The following is a 15327-nucleotide window of genomic DNA, read 5'->3' as shown; positions in this document are numbered from 1 at the left end:
CCTCGGGATGGATTGGATCTGGGATGTCCTGGAGCAGCCAAGGATTTGGGATGTGTCAGCTGGATGTACACTGAGCTGTAGGAACTTGGGCAAGGGAAGAAGGGAAGGAATAAATATTTATATAATACCTATGATGTGCTAAGGCATTGTGCTAAGCACTTTACAGTTATGGTCTCACTTGATCCATACAACAACCTAACAATGTTATTATTGTTATTTTACATTTGAGGAAACAGAGGCAGAAAGAGGTTAAGTGGCTTTCCTAGAGTCACACAGCTAGTAAGTCCCTGAAACATGATTCAAACTCAGATCTTCCTGACTGGTTCCACTGCACCACCTAGTTTCAAGTCACTAACCCTTATTGTGCCTCAGTTTCCCCATCTGTAAAAGGAAGAGGTTGGATGAAGTTATTCCTAAAGCTCCTTGCAGCTTGAATGGAATTGGATTCTATGAGAATATAAACTTCCTAGTAGAATAGAAAGTTCTTGCGTCTTGAGATTCCTCTACTTAACATAGAAGGCACTTATTTAATAAATGCTTATGATATTGAATGCTATTTCCTGAATCATTACAATAATTCACTTCGATAGAGTACAGTGGAAAGAGGACTTGAGGATCTGGATTCAAATCCCACCCTTGCTACTTACAACTTGGTGGACCTAGGGTGAGTCACTTCATCTCTGGACCTGTTTTCTCACTTGTGAATGAAGGGGATTGGCTGGACTAGGTAACCTCTAAATTTCATGATCCCACACTTCTTTCCTCCCAGTCATTCTGTGAGGAAGAAAGGGCAAGGCTTATTTAACACCCCCATTTTAGAGATGAAGAAAAGTGAGACCCAGAGACATCACGAGAATTCCCCAAGGCCACACAACTCGTGAGTGATAGTGCCTGAAGTCTGAGACTCAGACTTCAAATCTAGTATATCCTCTCATTATTCCAAGCTTCCTTCTTTGCATATTATAGCTCTCCAGGGGCCAACATTTATTAAGTGTCTCCTATGTGTGGCCAGACACTGAGTGCTGGTCACAAATTAATCTTTCCCACTATTCAAAATGCCTTGAACTCTAAAGGAATTCCACAATCCTTTGGGCACTGCCCTGACCTGATAGCCTATCCCTTTCTCTTGCTCATAGACTCTACTATTCATAATAGAGCAGACATCGTCCTAAAATTGTACCTGCATTCTCTCATTTGAGACCCATAGCAACCCTGAAGGGTGTTCTGGAGCCAGCCCAAATGCATTCATAGAAAACCATTGTTAAATTTTCAGTGAGAACATTTAGTCCTTAAAAATCAGCAATTGATTTATCATTTTGTTGATTGTCTAGACTTAAGAAAGTGATAGGGAAAATATTAGAAGTGAAGATTAAATTTAAAAGTATGTCATGCATACCTTCCCCTCCTCCCCCAAGAGCTGGTTGTTAAATATTTACCAGTACACTCCTGAGGAGCGTGGGTAATCCTATAGATGTTAATATCCTTATTTTTATAGATGAATCATTGAACCTTAGAGAAGTGAAGAGACTCTCCCAATGGAGATTTCAGAAGTCGGTTTTGCTCTCTGTCATCAAATTTAATGGTCACCATGGTGACTGAGAGAAAGCTGCTAGAACCATCCAAAGACTGTCTCCAAGGGATTCCCAACAATCTTCAAACTGGGCCCATTTTCCTTCTTCTTGGGTCAGAACCCCTTTGGTTTTTATTTGCCTCCTGGCAGAAACTGCCCTAGGAAATCAATACTCTGTGTGTGTGTGTGTGTGTGTGTGTGTGTGTGTGTGTGTGTGTGTGTGTGTGTGTGTGTGTGTGTGTGTGTAGTGGGAGGTCTGGGAAGATGGAAGAGGGAGGGATATGGAGTTATTCCTACTTAAAGACTCGTGAGCTCATGGAGCTCATGGAACTTAGCTGATACTGGTGTTCAAGTGACTTCTGCTTCTTTTCTCCATCCTCTGTCCCTCAACCAAGAAGTCAAATAACAAAAGCCTGGATGTTGACCATCCCAACTCTTAGCTCAAGTCAAATGAGCAGGCATAAGTTCTAGGCATCTCTTTATTTACAAAATACAGCTGTTCTTACAAAGATTCATTGGTCCAGGTTTTATAACTCACATCCTATTTGTCTAGGAACTTACCTAACAAATTCATTGGATAATAACTGGAATTCATAGAACTCTTAACATACATTGTTTCCTTTGAGGTTCACAATATCCCTGTGAGGTAGGTAGCTATAAAAGGCATTACTGACCTCACTTTACTAAGCCCTTGAGAAGTGACTTACTCAGGATCACACAGCCACTGTCAGAAGTAGGGACTGGAACGCAGATCTTTATAAGCCTCAGTCTAACATTCTTTTCTGCCTTCAAGGATGCTTTATTTTCATAGATTTAGAGCTGAAAGGGGTCTTGGAGGTTGCCTAGTCTAACCCCCTCATTTTATGGAGGTCTAGATGACTTAGATAACCTGTCTAAGGTCACATAGCTATCAAATGGCAGAGCCAGTATTTGAACTCAAGTCTTCTGTCTCCACACCAGAACTCCACAGCCCAGAGTTCGTGATCTCATTTATCGTTAGAGGACAACCCTTCCTAACGTGTTTGCTTTAAGACAAATGGATACCCCTAGGTTAACTGTGGGATAACTCTAGGTTAAAAGATATGGGGATGGAGAAGAGGAGATTTAGAGATGACATTTTAACTGGCACCAAATACTTGAAGGGATGCCAGGTGGAAGAGAGAACAAATTCATTGTTGGGTCACAGGGAAGAACTAGACAATAGGTAGAAACTTGAAAGAAATAGATGGTAACTTAATAGAAGAGAAAAAAGCCCCAATGGAACTGTCCAAAAAGTGAAACGGGCTACCCTTAGAGGTAATGAATTTCCCATCGCTGTCTGTCTCCAAGCAGAGGCTGAAGGGTGATTATAGATAGGGTTCTTAGATGGGTTAGAATGGATGGCTTTGAGGTCCTTTTCAATCTGGAAGTTCTCTGTCTGTGATTCTGTATCCCTCTCTCATTTTCTCATATTCAGTGGTTTATGATGTGTTAATATAAGTATATGCATTGGACTTCTGATTTTCAGTAATATATGGAAAATTCCACCAATGCAAGTCGGCACCTTTTCTGTTACTCATTGTCTCAGAGAGTTGTCCTTATTGTCATCATCCTTAGTTACTTTGTAGGGAAGTGAGGGACTATGTGTGGGAAATGTATATATTATCAGATATGACTGCTGAGGCAGCTCAGTGGCGTAATAGGTAGAGCGCAAGAAGACATGAATTCAAATCCAACCTCAGACACTAGCTTTGAGACCCTGGGCAAGTCACTTCGCTGTTGTCTGCCTCAGTTTCCCTAGGTGTAAAATGGGGATAATAATACCTCTGAGGATTCTTGTGAGGATCAAATGAGATAACATTTGTAAAGCATTTAACACAGTGCCTGGCATTTAACATAGTAGGTTCTATATAAATATTATCATCATCACTGTCATTATTATTTATTGTTATTATTAATTATTTATACAATTCTAAGCATTGCTCAGAAAATGGAGGGATTGAGTGACTAGCATTTGTCAGATCCAGGTTCTGAGGTCAGAACACTATGAAGGAAAAAATCTTTTTTACCAAGTGAATATCCATCCTTAATTTACCCATTTTCCAAGTCAGTCTTTAAGAGAGGCTCTTAAAATTTTATGGCAGCCTGGCAAAGTCTACAAATCTCTCCTCAGAATAATGCTTTTTAGAATACATAAAATAAAATACAAAGGAAGAGGATTGTCCTGAAATAAATGCAGAAACTTTTTCCTCATCCAAATCCGTGGACCCAATGAGGGAAGTCCTTAGACCTTAGGTTAAGAACCTTTGACCTTTAAGAATAGCAGATTTTCTTAAATCAGAGTCAAGCTGTATTGTTCATTACTCATTGGTCATCTGTGGAATTTTAAAGCCAGATTGAGGCTAAGAGATCCTGGAAGAATGGTGAAAGAACAATGGCTGTGGAGTCAAACGATCTGAGTTCAAATGCTGACTATGATGTTTACTACCCATGTGACCTTGCCTAACCGTATGACTATTGCCTCCATAACCAAAACTGAGGCTCTTTGTGCCTTAGTTTCCTCATCTGTAAAACTAGCTCTCTCCCAGCTCTCAAGCCCTTTGTGTGAGATGGAATCACTAAAAAATGCCTTGAGATTCTCTATTAGCAAGGCTCCAGGTATGAAAGGAAGCTTATGGGCCTGCCAAAAGTATTCAGCCCTGGAGTGAGAGCAAGTTAGTTAACCCCTGTTTACCTCAGTTTCCTCATCTGTAAAATGGGAAAAATAATACTTCCAAGGGTTCTTGTTAGGATCAAATGAAATAATCTTTGTAAAGCACTTAGTACAGTGCCTGGCATATAGTGGGAATGAAACAGGAAAGGGTACCTGAAATTTTCCAACAATATGCATTATGGCCATCATTTTTAAACCTTCCTTAGCAGACCATATTTTCCCATCCAAGAAATATGGGTTTCTGCAGACCAGAGCCATAACTAACTATTTATGATGCCTGGACCAATACAAACCACTCCCAGGGCGAATGGCAGAAGATCAAAATGCAGGTAAACCAGAGGGATACCTATGGATGGAGACATTGGGATACTGCATGGCCACTTTGGGGGAGGCTACTGCTAAGGAGGGATAGTAGAGAATGGTGGGTATAGGTCAGGGAAGAACTCACCTGGAGGGTGTGGCTCTGGAGTGGAAAGAAGTAAGCCATTTGGTCACTTCCTATTTTAATTCAGTTGATTTTTTTGGTGGAAGGATTGACTTCAAATGCTTTTAGCTCCCGTTAAAGTCAGCACCCTGGCACAAAACCCAACCTGCCCCCACCCTAGTTACAGCACTACCGTAGAGCTCATCCATTGCACTATTTGCCACCTAAAAATGTTTCTCTTGCCCAAATTTCCTGCTTGTTCTTTCATGGTTCATGGATTTTTATTTTTAATAGAAGGGGATCTTAAAGCTAATTTAGTACAACTTCCTTATTTTACAAATAAGAAAACAGGCCCACAGATGTCAGGTGTCTTACAAGATTCCAGGATTCAAACCCAGGTCCCCAAGATCTCAGATTTCAGGCTTTTTCTATTCCACCTTGCTCTCTCTTGTCCTGTGTCACATTTTTTTCATTTTTCAACCTTCCCACATAGGTGAGAACTCCCCTCTGGCCCTGTACATTCTTTTTTTCCTCCTTTTGTCTCTGCCTTTATTTCACAAAACACTTTATTCTTCCTGGTGATCCAGAGAGAAGATATATTTTCCTTCATTTCTTTTATTTTCTCCTCTTGGAATTTGATCACTAATTTCTTTTTTAGGTAATAACTATCTTTGAAAATAAAAATATGAAAAGTAATTCAGGCAGCCACATTTCTGTTTCACTCACTGTATACATACCCCTGAACTAAGCCCTTTGGGAAATGAGTAATTAATAGTAACATCAACGACGATGACTATGATGACGATGATGATGATGATGATGACAAGAATGATAATTCAGGACTTGATCATCTCCACCAGAAATTATAGACAGTCAGTCCTTAAGGAATCCAGATGTATTAATCAATGCAGATTATATGAGGGGACAGTAGAAACTTTGCAACACATCATTTTTGCCTTTCTTTTTATTCTCAACACTCAGCACAGTGCCTGGCCCATAATAGGTGCATAATAAATTCTTACTTACTGATGTCACTGCAGGTTGCAAAAATTTGGCACCTACCAAATATGTAACAGAATATGATGTAGTGGTTAGAATTAATGACATATTAAAAATTCACTATTTGTCACATCCTGACAGATAACAGGTCTAAATACTATAAAGAGAGACCTCAAAATATACTTAAGATAATAAGCCACACTGCAACTGGGTCATTATTACAGACCAAACTGTTACAATCATCCAAACATAATGTTGATTCATTAAAGCTTATTAAGAACAATACCCTTTTAAAAATAGATTTAGCTATATCAAAAATCTATAATCTCCAAGTTACATAGAACAAAAGGCTTTTAAAATAGAGCAGATGAAACCAAGCCATATGAGAAAAGGATCAAAACCGATAGCATGTCTGTCATCTTTTCTCCTACTAGAGTTGTTTGTCCTGTAATGTTCTCAGTAGCAGCTAGGTGGTGCAGTGGATACTGCGCTGAGCCTGTAGTCAAAAAGACTCGAGTTCAAAGTTGGCCTTAGACACCTTCTAGCTGTATGACCCTGAACAAACCACTTAATCTCAAACTGCTTCAGTTTCTTCATCTGTATAATGAAAATCATAATAGCACCTACCACCCAGAGTTTTTGCAAGGATCAAATGAAATATTTGTAAATTGCCTGGCACATAGTAGGTAATTGATAAATGTGTGTTTCCCTCCCTCCCTCCTTCCAATGAGCTTACAGAAGATGAGTTCATATCCATCACAATTTTTTTTTATTCAACTACGTAAAATAGTCCTTCTTTGCACCTGTGCAATAGTCCAAAGAACATTAAACATAAAAAAATGATACTGGAAGAACAAGGATCCTTTCTGTCTAAATCCCATAGAAAGGGATGACACAAATGAGATGAAAAGCAATGCAACAAGTGGATGGACTGGTCCTGTCATTGTACTGGTAGAGAGAACTCCCAGGTGAGAAAGCTTTCTCCACCAACACAGGTTGACACTTTCTCTGCAACTCATACTCTTAGAGAGCATTGAGAGGTTCAGTGATTTATCCAAGGTCATATAGTCGGTGTATACAGGTACATGGACTCAGATATTCCTGGTTCTGAGTCCAGCACTCCAGTCACTAAACCATGGTGCTTCTCAAAGCAAAACCAATAATGAAACAAACATTTATTAAGCACCTACTGTGTACCAGGCACTGCTCTAAGTGCTTTACAAATATTATCTCAGTTAATCCTCACAGCAACCTTGTTATTATCCCCATTTTACAGATGGGGAAACTGAGGCAGACAAGTTAAGTGACTTGCCCAGGGTCATACATCTAATAAATATCTGAAGCTGGACTTGACTCCAGGTCCAGGGCTCTATCCATTGTGCCACCTAGCTTCCTCTATAACAATTATAATAATAAATTGGCATGTATACAGTGCTTTAAAGTTTGCAAAGTACTTTACCTACATTTTTTCATTTGATCAAAGAAATGGGGTACTTGATACTAAGGATCTCTCAGCTTGAATGGGGAAATAGTTCCTGCCCAGGCTCCTAGTCTGATGGGGGTAGACAGTTCCTACCTTCAAAGAGCTCCCTGTATGATGGGGTATGTAAAGTAACATGGGAGACAGCATACCCAGGAATAAATACTGATAAATAAAAATAATGAAAAATAAAAATAAATTCTAGCCAAGTCAGACTCACCACAGGTTAAAAGATCAGGGAACTGGGGCAGAGTTGCTAAAGAGATAAGGGTAACTGGAGAAGATTTCTGCAAGGCAGCAGATTTTGGCCCAATTTGGAAAGGGGCAGGGGAAGCAGAGAGGAGGTTTGTGTGTGTCTCTGAAAACATTGAGTTTATATGCCTGTGTGGGTGGGTCCTGGCATGTGTAAATGTGTGCAAGTGAGTTACTATAAGTGTCCTTGTATGTGCATGGATGCCCCAGGATAGAGACCAGACGCAGGTGTGAGCTGTTATTACCAACCAGACTCAGTGGGAATGATCGATGGATGGGTCTTAGAGGGTCGGGAGCAGAATGTGGTGGTGGAGCTCAGGGCTCTCAGCTTCTGACTGTGAGGGCTGGAATCAGGAGGGTGGCATTGTCTAAATAAATGAAGTTCCACCTTCCCTGCTAGCTATTTTTTCATCTGCTTTTTCTGTTATTCTGGGCCCCAAGAGGCCCCAAGCTCTCTTGCTTGCCCTCCACCCCCTTACTCCCCCCTCTGCAGCTACAAATACCTTACTGAACAGGCCTGTCCTCTCCTCTTTGCTGTTTAGCCCCTTGAGCCATAATCCCATCTATGGCTCCAGCAGCCCAGAAACACTCCACCTCTGTCCTGTGGTGCTCTCAGATGGTATTCCTTTCCCATATGTCCCTCCAATTACTCAGACTTGATCCTGTCATTTGAGGATTATCCAGGTTCCTTCTGCCCCTGGTCCCCCTGGCCCTGCCACTGAGGGCAGAGGCAGCAACATCATATGAAAAAAAGCCTTGATTCTAAAGTCAGGGAACTTAAGCTCATGTCTTGGCTTTACTTTTTCCTAGCTGTCCAATCTCAAGTGAATCATAAGAACCTAGATTTGAAGAACCTCTGAGGTCATCTGGTCCAACTCTCTTATTTTATAATAGAGGAAATGAAGGCCCAGTGACCTCCCCCATTAGACTGACTGTGAGCTCCCTTAGGGCAGAACTATCTTTTACCTTTCTTTATATCTCCAGGGCTTAGCATATGTGCCTGGCACATAGTAGATATTTAATATGTGATCCTTGACTGACTGCCCAGAATCACACAGGAAGTCAGTCACTGGCAGAGCTGACAAGCTCACTCCCTGTAGTAGAAGTTTGAGGGCAGACCATCTCACTTCTGTCTTTGCTTTCCCACCGTCTAGGATAGTGCTAAATGAATGTTTGTTGCTTGATAGATGATTGATTCCAAATTTAAGACTCTTGTCCCTCTTCCGTGCTGCCTTCTCAGCCTCAGTTTCCTCATTTTTCCATATCCGAATTTTCCTCATACTCTTCAACCAAAAACAACCTATTGCAGCAGATTGAATGCACAAACAGCTCTGAAAATATAACTTTTCTTTTAAGCCAGGCATGAAAGAAATTTGCAAAAAAAAAGTGTAAAATAGTGTCACTAAATTTTTTTTCATTTTGGAAAATATAGTTGTGTGATTAGGTTATGAGTTTATTATTATTATTTTAATGACTAAATAAATATATTATTAAATGAAATTATTAAGTAGCATAATATATTATATATAATTTATTACTATAATATATTATGTGATGTTATATGCTATATTATCCATGACAGTATTATAAAATTATTATATGATGTCATAGGATATGTTTCATTATTATTATATAATTGTACATTATATAATAAAATAGATAATTATCTAAAAATTATTAAAAATATTATCTATATAATAAATGTATTAGTTAATAATTATTAATAATTAATAAATATTAGCTAATAAGTAGCTAACATTTATACAGTACCTACTATGTGTCAAGCACTTTAAAAATATTACCTCATTTGAACCTCACAACAACACTGAGACGTAGGTGCTATTATTATCCCCATTTTCCATATGAGGAAACTGAGATATCAAGGGCAAGTACCTTGCCCAGGGTCACACAGCTAGGAGGTGTCTGACGCAGCTTCATTTTTAATATAGCAAATATCAATAGGTATAAATAAATAACCCACAAAAAAGCTTTTTTGGGAGGGGCAGGAAGTCCTCAAAAATTTTTAAGATTGTAAAAGGGTCCTGAGACCAGAAAGTTTAAGAGCATCTGACTGTGATCCCTATGGTGTCCTCCAGCTTGAACAATAAGATCTATGAGATTGCATTCAAAGAGTGAGGCCCAGAGGTGGTGACTGGGATGTCTGATTCTGAGGGGGCAGCCCCATGAATAACTCCAGGGAAAGGGACTCACAACCACACATCAGCTGCTCACCGGTTTCCCTTACATCCCTTACCCTGGTCACACACAGTCTGTTGTCACTTGCTATTAGAGCCATAAATTTAGAGATGGAAGGTATCATAGGGCCACTGACTTCAAGCTCCTCATTTTATAGAAGAGGAGACACACCAGGGAAGACTAAGTACTTTACTCAAGGTCACACCAGGAGTAAGTGGCAGAGTCAGGCTTCCAACCTAGGTTCAAATATCTCCAATTCAATTCAGCACTCCTTCCATTGTGCTTAGAAGCCTCTTCAGTGATATGGACAGTGATGATTCCTGGTGATGTGGGAAAAGTAGCGCTGCATGGCTCCGAAACAGAGAAATCTCCCAACTCAGTCAAAACACAGCTGAGGAGGGAGCCATTCTCAGTGAATGAAAGAAAAAGCTGGTGTGAGACAGAGGTGCTGAATTGGGTAAGTGTCATATGGCCTCCTGGTGATGAATTACCAGCTGTTAGAAACCATTAACAGAAGCCAAATTGATTTCATTTTGAAAGCTGAGCCTTTTCTTATCTTCTGTGGATTATAGCACAAGCTGGAGCTCTGTGTATGTAGATGTGTGTGTGGGTGAGGGGGTGGGTGTGTACAGACTGTGCGACGGTCCAAGGATGTAGGAGTGTGTGAAAAGATGAGAGTGTATGGGTGTGAGCATCAATATGAAAGTAGAGGTGTAAGAATATGTGTAAAGGTGAGAGTGTACATGTGTGAAGGTGAAGGTGTAAGAGTCCAAGGGGATGAATGTGTCTGCGTGCAAAGGTAAGAGTGGGTGTGAGCGTGAAGATAAAAAAGCATGTGTGCAAAGATGAGAGTGTATAGGTGTGAGTATGAAAACACTTGTATTTTTATATTTCTTTTATATTTTTGTATTTCCTTATGCTTTTGCATAAGGGTATGAAAAAGTGAGAAAGTGAATGGGTATGAGTGTGAAGGTGTAATGGTAAAGGGTGTGCAAGAGTATGTGCATGAAGGATGAATGGGAAAGGAAGATATCTAATATAAGGAATGTAAAGGAGTAAGAATATCTAATATCTAAATGTCAGTGTGATTGGGAGGATTTGCGAGATTGAGGATAGGAATGAGGGTTTATGAGTGTGTAAGAGTCAAAGGGATGTGTAGAAAGTTAAGAGTGTTTAAGGATGAGATGGTGAGGGTATACGTGTGAGGATGGAGCGTATGTGTGTGTGAGATGGTGAGAAGGTATGTGTGAGTAGATAAGAGGATATGTGTGTGTGTGAGCACAGATAGAAGGATGAAGGTATATGAGTGTGAGGGAGTGTATACGTGTGAGTGCAAGATTATGTGAAAACTTTTGTATGAGGGTATACAGAGGGGTGAGAGTGTACAGCTGTGAGATTAGAAGGGTGTGTATAAGAAGATGATTGTGCAAGAGTGAAAATTCAAAGATATGTTACTCAAAGCCTTGCCCTTCTCTCATTGCTTTTTAAATCTATTCCCTAAAAAAAATTTGCTATCAGTCATTTTCACTATAGTGTGAATTCCAGTCACTTCTCCAAGGGGTGTCTTCATTAAACCTCATAAGTGTGGAGTGGGGACAAACATTTATTATGCTCCTACAATGAGTCAGGCACTGTGCTAAGTGCTTTACAAAAGTTATCAGTCATTTCTGACTCTTCATGACCCCATTTAGGGTTTTCTTCACAAAGACACTGGAGGGGTTTACCATTTCCTTCTCCAGCTCATTTTACAGGTGAGGAAACTGAGGCAAACAGGGTGAAGTGACTTGTCAAGGGTCACACAGTTAGGGAGTATCTGAAACTGGATTTGAACTCAGGAAAGTGGAGTCTTCCTGACTTCAGGCCCAGCATTCTGTCCTCTGTGCCACTTAGCTGCTTAGCATCCTGAGCCATCTCCCAGTCATCCTGATGAGTATCAGGTCACTGGACCCAAAGGGCTCTGGAGGAGAAAGTGAGCCTGGTGACCTTGCACAGCCTTCCCTCCCTCAAATCAAAGTGAACTGTAAGTCATGTCATCATCTCCCTGATGTCACGGTCCTCTTTGAGAACAAAGGATAAACAACAACAAAAATTATCTTGCTTGATCCTCACAACAATCCACTGAGGTAGATCCTATTATTATCATCCTCATTTTAGAGTTGAGGAAACTGAGGCTGACAGGTTAAGTGACTTGCCCAGGGTTGAATAGTTAGTAAGTGTCTGTAAGGCTGGATTTGAAGGATTTTCACGGAGTAATGAAAGCTTCTGTCCTCCATTAGAAAAGAATCCCAAATATCAGCCAGGCATTATTGGGAAAAGAGGAGTGGGTCCCTATCTGGCCTATCTGCCCAGAAAGATTGCTTTCTGTTCTGCTGGTCTGGTAAAGCTGGTCCTGCGCAGGTTAAGTGTGGCCTGGGAATTAGGGGTGGTGACCGTACAAAGACCTGTAACTTGGCCTGGGGCGTTAGGCAAGGTGAGTCTGTGTGAGTGTCTGGATGAGCTAAGAGGGACCTGACAGACCATTTAAACCCAACCTCCTCATTTCCAGGGATTGTGAGGGGGTGGCAGAGACTTGAGCAGGCTAGATGAGGAAGAAGGCAATGACTGGAAAGGTCGCATCTCCCCAGGTTCCCTGGTCACTGTGTTGAGGGAAGATAGGAGGCAGCAGGAGCTAACAGGGCAGCAGCTCAGCCCAGGGAGGCAGAACAAGGGAGTCCTGGGAGAGGACAGGAATAAAGCTCATCAGAGAGGAAGGGTAGGGTAGGGCAAGACAGCTGGAGGGAGAGGAGACTGACAGAAGTGGAGGACAAGGCTGCTTCTACTGTTATATCAAAGTCCAGGAGCTCATGGACCCAGGGCCCAGGGCAGGCCTCTTGAGTCAGGACTAAGTAGAGAAAATGAGAGTTGTATCAGACAATCTCTAATGTCTCACATCCTGCCTTCTAAGATTCTGACATTCCTTGTTCTAATGTCCCTTTCAGCTCTGACCTCTAAGTAAAGTCTACCTTCCCCTTCTGACTTTCTGGGCCAGAGGTGGGGAACCTGCTGTCCCGAGGCCATATGTGGCTAGGTCCTCAAGTGAGGCCCTTTGATTGAATCCAAACTTCACAGAACCTTAATAAAAGGATTTGTTCTGTAAAACTTGCTCAAAAGGCTGCACCCAAGGACCTAGAAAGCCACATGTGGCCTCAAGGCCTCAGATTCCCCACCCCCGTTAGGCTCTAAGGCCTTTCCAGCTCTTGACATTCTGAGTTCTAAGATCTCTATGCAGTTTGATATTCTGTATTCTAAGTCCCCCATCCCCCACCCCATCTCTGACATTTTATGTTCCAACGTTCTTCAGTTCTAAATCTAGTGATGACATTCATTCTCACATTTTCACTGCCCCCCCCACCCCAGCACTTCAGCTGGCAGTTTTGCTTAGGATGTAACTCTTTGGGGGGTGAGGCAGGGTGAGAATGAGAGGAAGGACAGGCAATGCAAAGAGGGAGAGTTTTTGTAAATGCACACATATTTTTAATGCCAGAAACATGATTTTCACAAGCAAAGGAGGTACTGATTTTTGATAAGTCAAAGCAAAGACTCTGATGGACAGCAGCCAGAGGGGGTGCCATTTTCGATTGGGGTGTGGCAGGAGGAGTCAGTTTTCCAACCTTGCCAAATGGCTAAGCAGCCCCCACCAGGCTCTGTGAGGGAGGAGAGAGGCATATTGATCATACAGTGAGGAAGGGAATCTTCTTTTACTGACTGAAATCCCCAAACCAGAGAATCTGAGTCACTGAAGCTCTGGAGATTTAGGTTAAGAGGGCTCTGATTAGGATAGAAAGCCAGACAGATGAAGACAGGCAGAAATCTAGAGAGAGGCACTGAGAGGGAGAGGAGTGGACAAGGAGAGGATGGGAAAGGGCACTGGAGTAAGGAAGTCCAGGATTCAAGTTCTATCTCTCTGTGTCTCAGTTTCCTCATCTGTAAAATGACAGGTCTGGGTTTAATGTCCTCCAAGGTCCTTCCCAGCTCTACATCTGATCTATGAATGAAAAAGAATGGATTGGGGCTGAGAGATTGGAGCCAGTTAGAAATTTGGGGGCTGGAGTACAGTTTGTCCACGTTGAGAGGACACACTCAACTGTTAGGATCCACAGGGCTTTGTCCTGAGTCCAGGAGGAAGGAACGGAGGAACTCCAATAGAGTTGGCCATGAGTCCAAGGTTTGGGAAAGTGTCAAGTCAACCTGTCCCAGGTCAGCCAAAATGCTGACCTTGTCCCCAGGAAAGGGTGGAAATGGGTCTGTCTCTCAAGGCAGAGAAAGAATGGTCTGGCCTTCCCATCTCAGGGTTAACGGCAGTGCCTAGAATGTCCCCTAGCACAGGTGTCTCAGATCTGGTTTCATTCTGTGTCTGACGAACAAGACTCAGCAGGGTGCCAGCCCTGTAGACTAGGCGAGAGGAATCTACGTGGAGATCGGAAATACAAGAGAAATCAAAAATACAGAAATGGGAAGACTGGAAGAAAGAGAATAGGAGAGAAAAGAGAAAGTGAGAATGCAAAGATATGAAAAGACTGAACGGAAAAGAGAAAGAGGAGGAAAAGAAAGGAGAGAATGAGAGCTTCGAAGTGCGGTGGAGAGCGTAGGAGAAGGAAAAGTAAGCAAGGGAGTGTGTGAGAGAGCTGGAGAGAGACGGATAGAAAGAGAGGTGAAACTGAGGAAACAGAAAAAAGAGGGAAGGTGAGGAAGGGAGAGACCCAGGAGTGAGTCAGAAGGAAAAGGAGAAGAGAGAGAGAGAGAAAGAAAAGGCTGCTTTTTCTCCGTTATGCTCAGAACTCCCTGCCCGCCCCTCTGTCCCCCTGTCCCCTAGACCTCCGCCCAGGGAACGAGCTATTTCGCAGGTGACCCACCTTTTTCCAGGGACAGATAGCGCGCAAGGAGGGCAAATTCTCCCGGGCACCTGGTTATGAGGCCGGCCTCCCAGGAACTTACCTGTCCAGCGCTCTGGCAGCCCGAGGTAGTGGCGAGCGGTGTGCCTGCCGGGGCGCGGGAGGCTGAGGGCACTGGTGCGCCTCCGAGAGCGCAGAGCAGACCGCAGGCGGACTAGCTAGCAGTGGGAGAATGTGCAGATGTGAAAGGGAGGGGAGGGAGGAGGAGACCCGAGAGGTAGGCGAGGGGAGGGGACACGGGGACCCAGAGCCGAGTTCCCCAGGGGGCGGGGGCGGGCTAGGCAGCCACCAGCAGCGGGGCCAGGGGAGATCTGCCGGCTAGCCCACCTGCCCTACAATGCGGGCGGCGGCAGGGGGCCGGGCCGGCTCCCCCCGCGCGCTCCCGAACCCCCGCGCGCCCCCGCCAGCTGCTCTCCGCCTGGGGCTCCCCAGAGGCAGAGGCACCGCGCGCGAGAGAGACTCGGAGACAAAGAGAGCAAACAAAGGGCGGCGCGGCCGGAGGCGTGCGGGGGACCGGCGGGGGCCCGAACCTCCTAGTACGTACGGCTCCAACTTGGTCCCCATCTCCATCCCCACCCCTGCCCCCACCTTCCGTGCTGGGGTCCCCGGGCAGGCTCAGGAACCCAGATGGATGGGCAGCATCTGGACTCCTTTCCTTCCCTTGCCTTCCCCTCCCCTCCCCAAAGAGAACGGATGCCCAGCCGCGGGGGACGTGAAGCGGGACCCCAACAATGAGATCAAGGCAGCCCGCTCAGCTGGCGGGAGCGTCTGTCCGGGTCGGGG

At 43.3% G+C, this 15327-nt stretch overlaps 1 protein-coding gene across 1 annotated transcript in view; it reads right to left on the bottom strand.

The window, feature by feature from the left end:
- DRAXIN (dorsal inhibitory axon guidance protein) overlaps positions 1 to 14857 on the bottom strand; it is a 39717-nt gene extending 24860 nt beyond the window's left edge. The window contains exon 1 of the mRNA XM_072608873.1: positions 14588 to 14857. The gene's annotated coding sequence lies outside the window, so the exon portion shown is untranslated. The remainder of the gene's footprint in view (positions 1 to 14587) is intronic.
- Positions 14858 to 15327: the final 470 nt, after the last annotated feature.

This window comes from Notamacropus eugenii, chromosome 5 (assembly GCF_028372415.1).
Source record: "Notamacropus eugenii isolate mMacEug1 chromosome 5, mMacEug1.pri_v2, whole genome shotgun sequence".
Taxonomy (NCBI): Eukaryota; Metazoa; Chordata; class Mammalia; order Diprotodontia; family Macropodidae; genus Notamacropus; species Notamacropus eugenii.
This window is presented reverse-complemented; position numbering and strand designations above follow the sequence as displayed.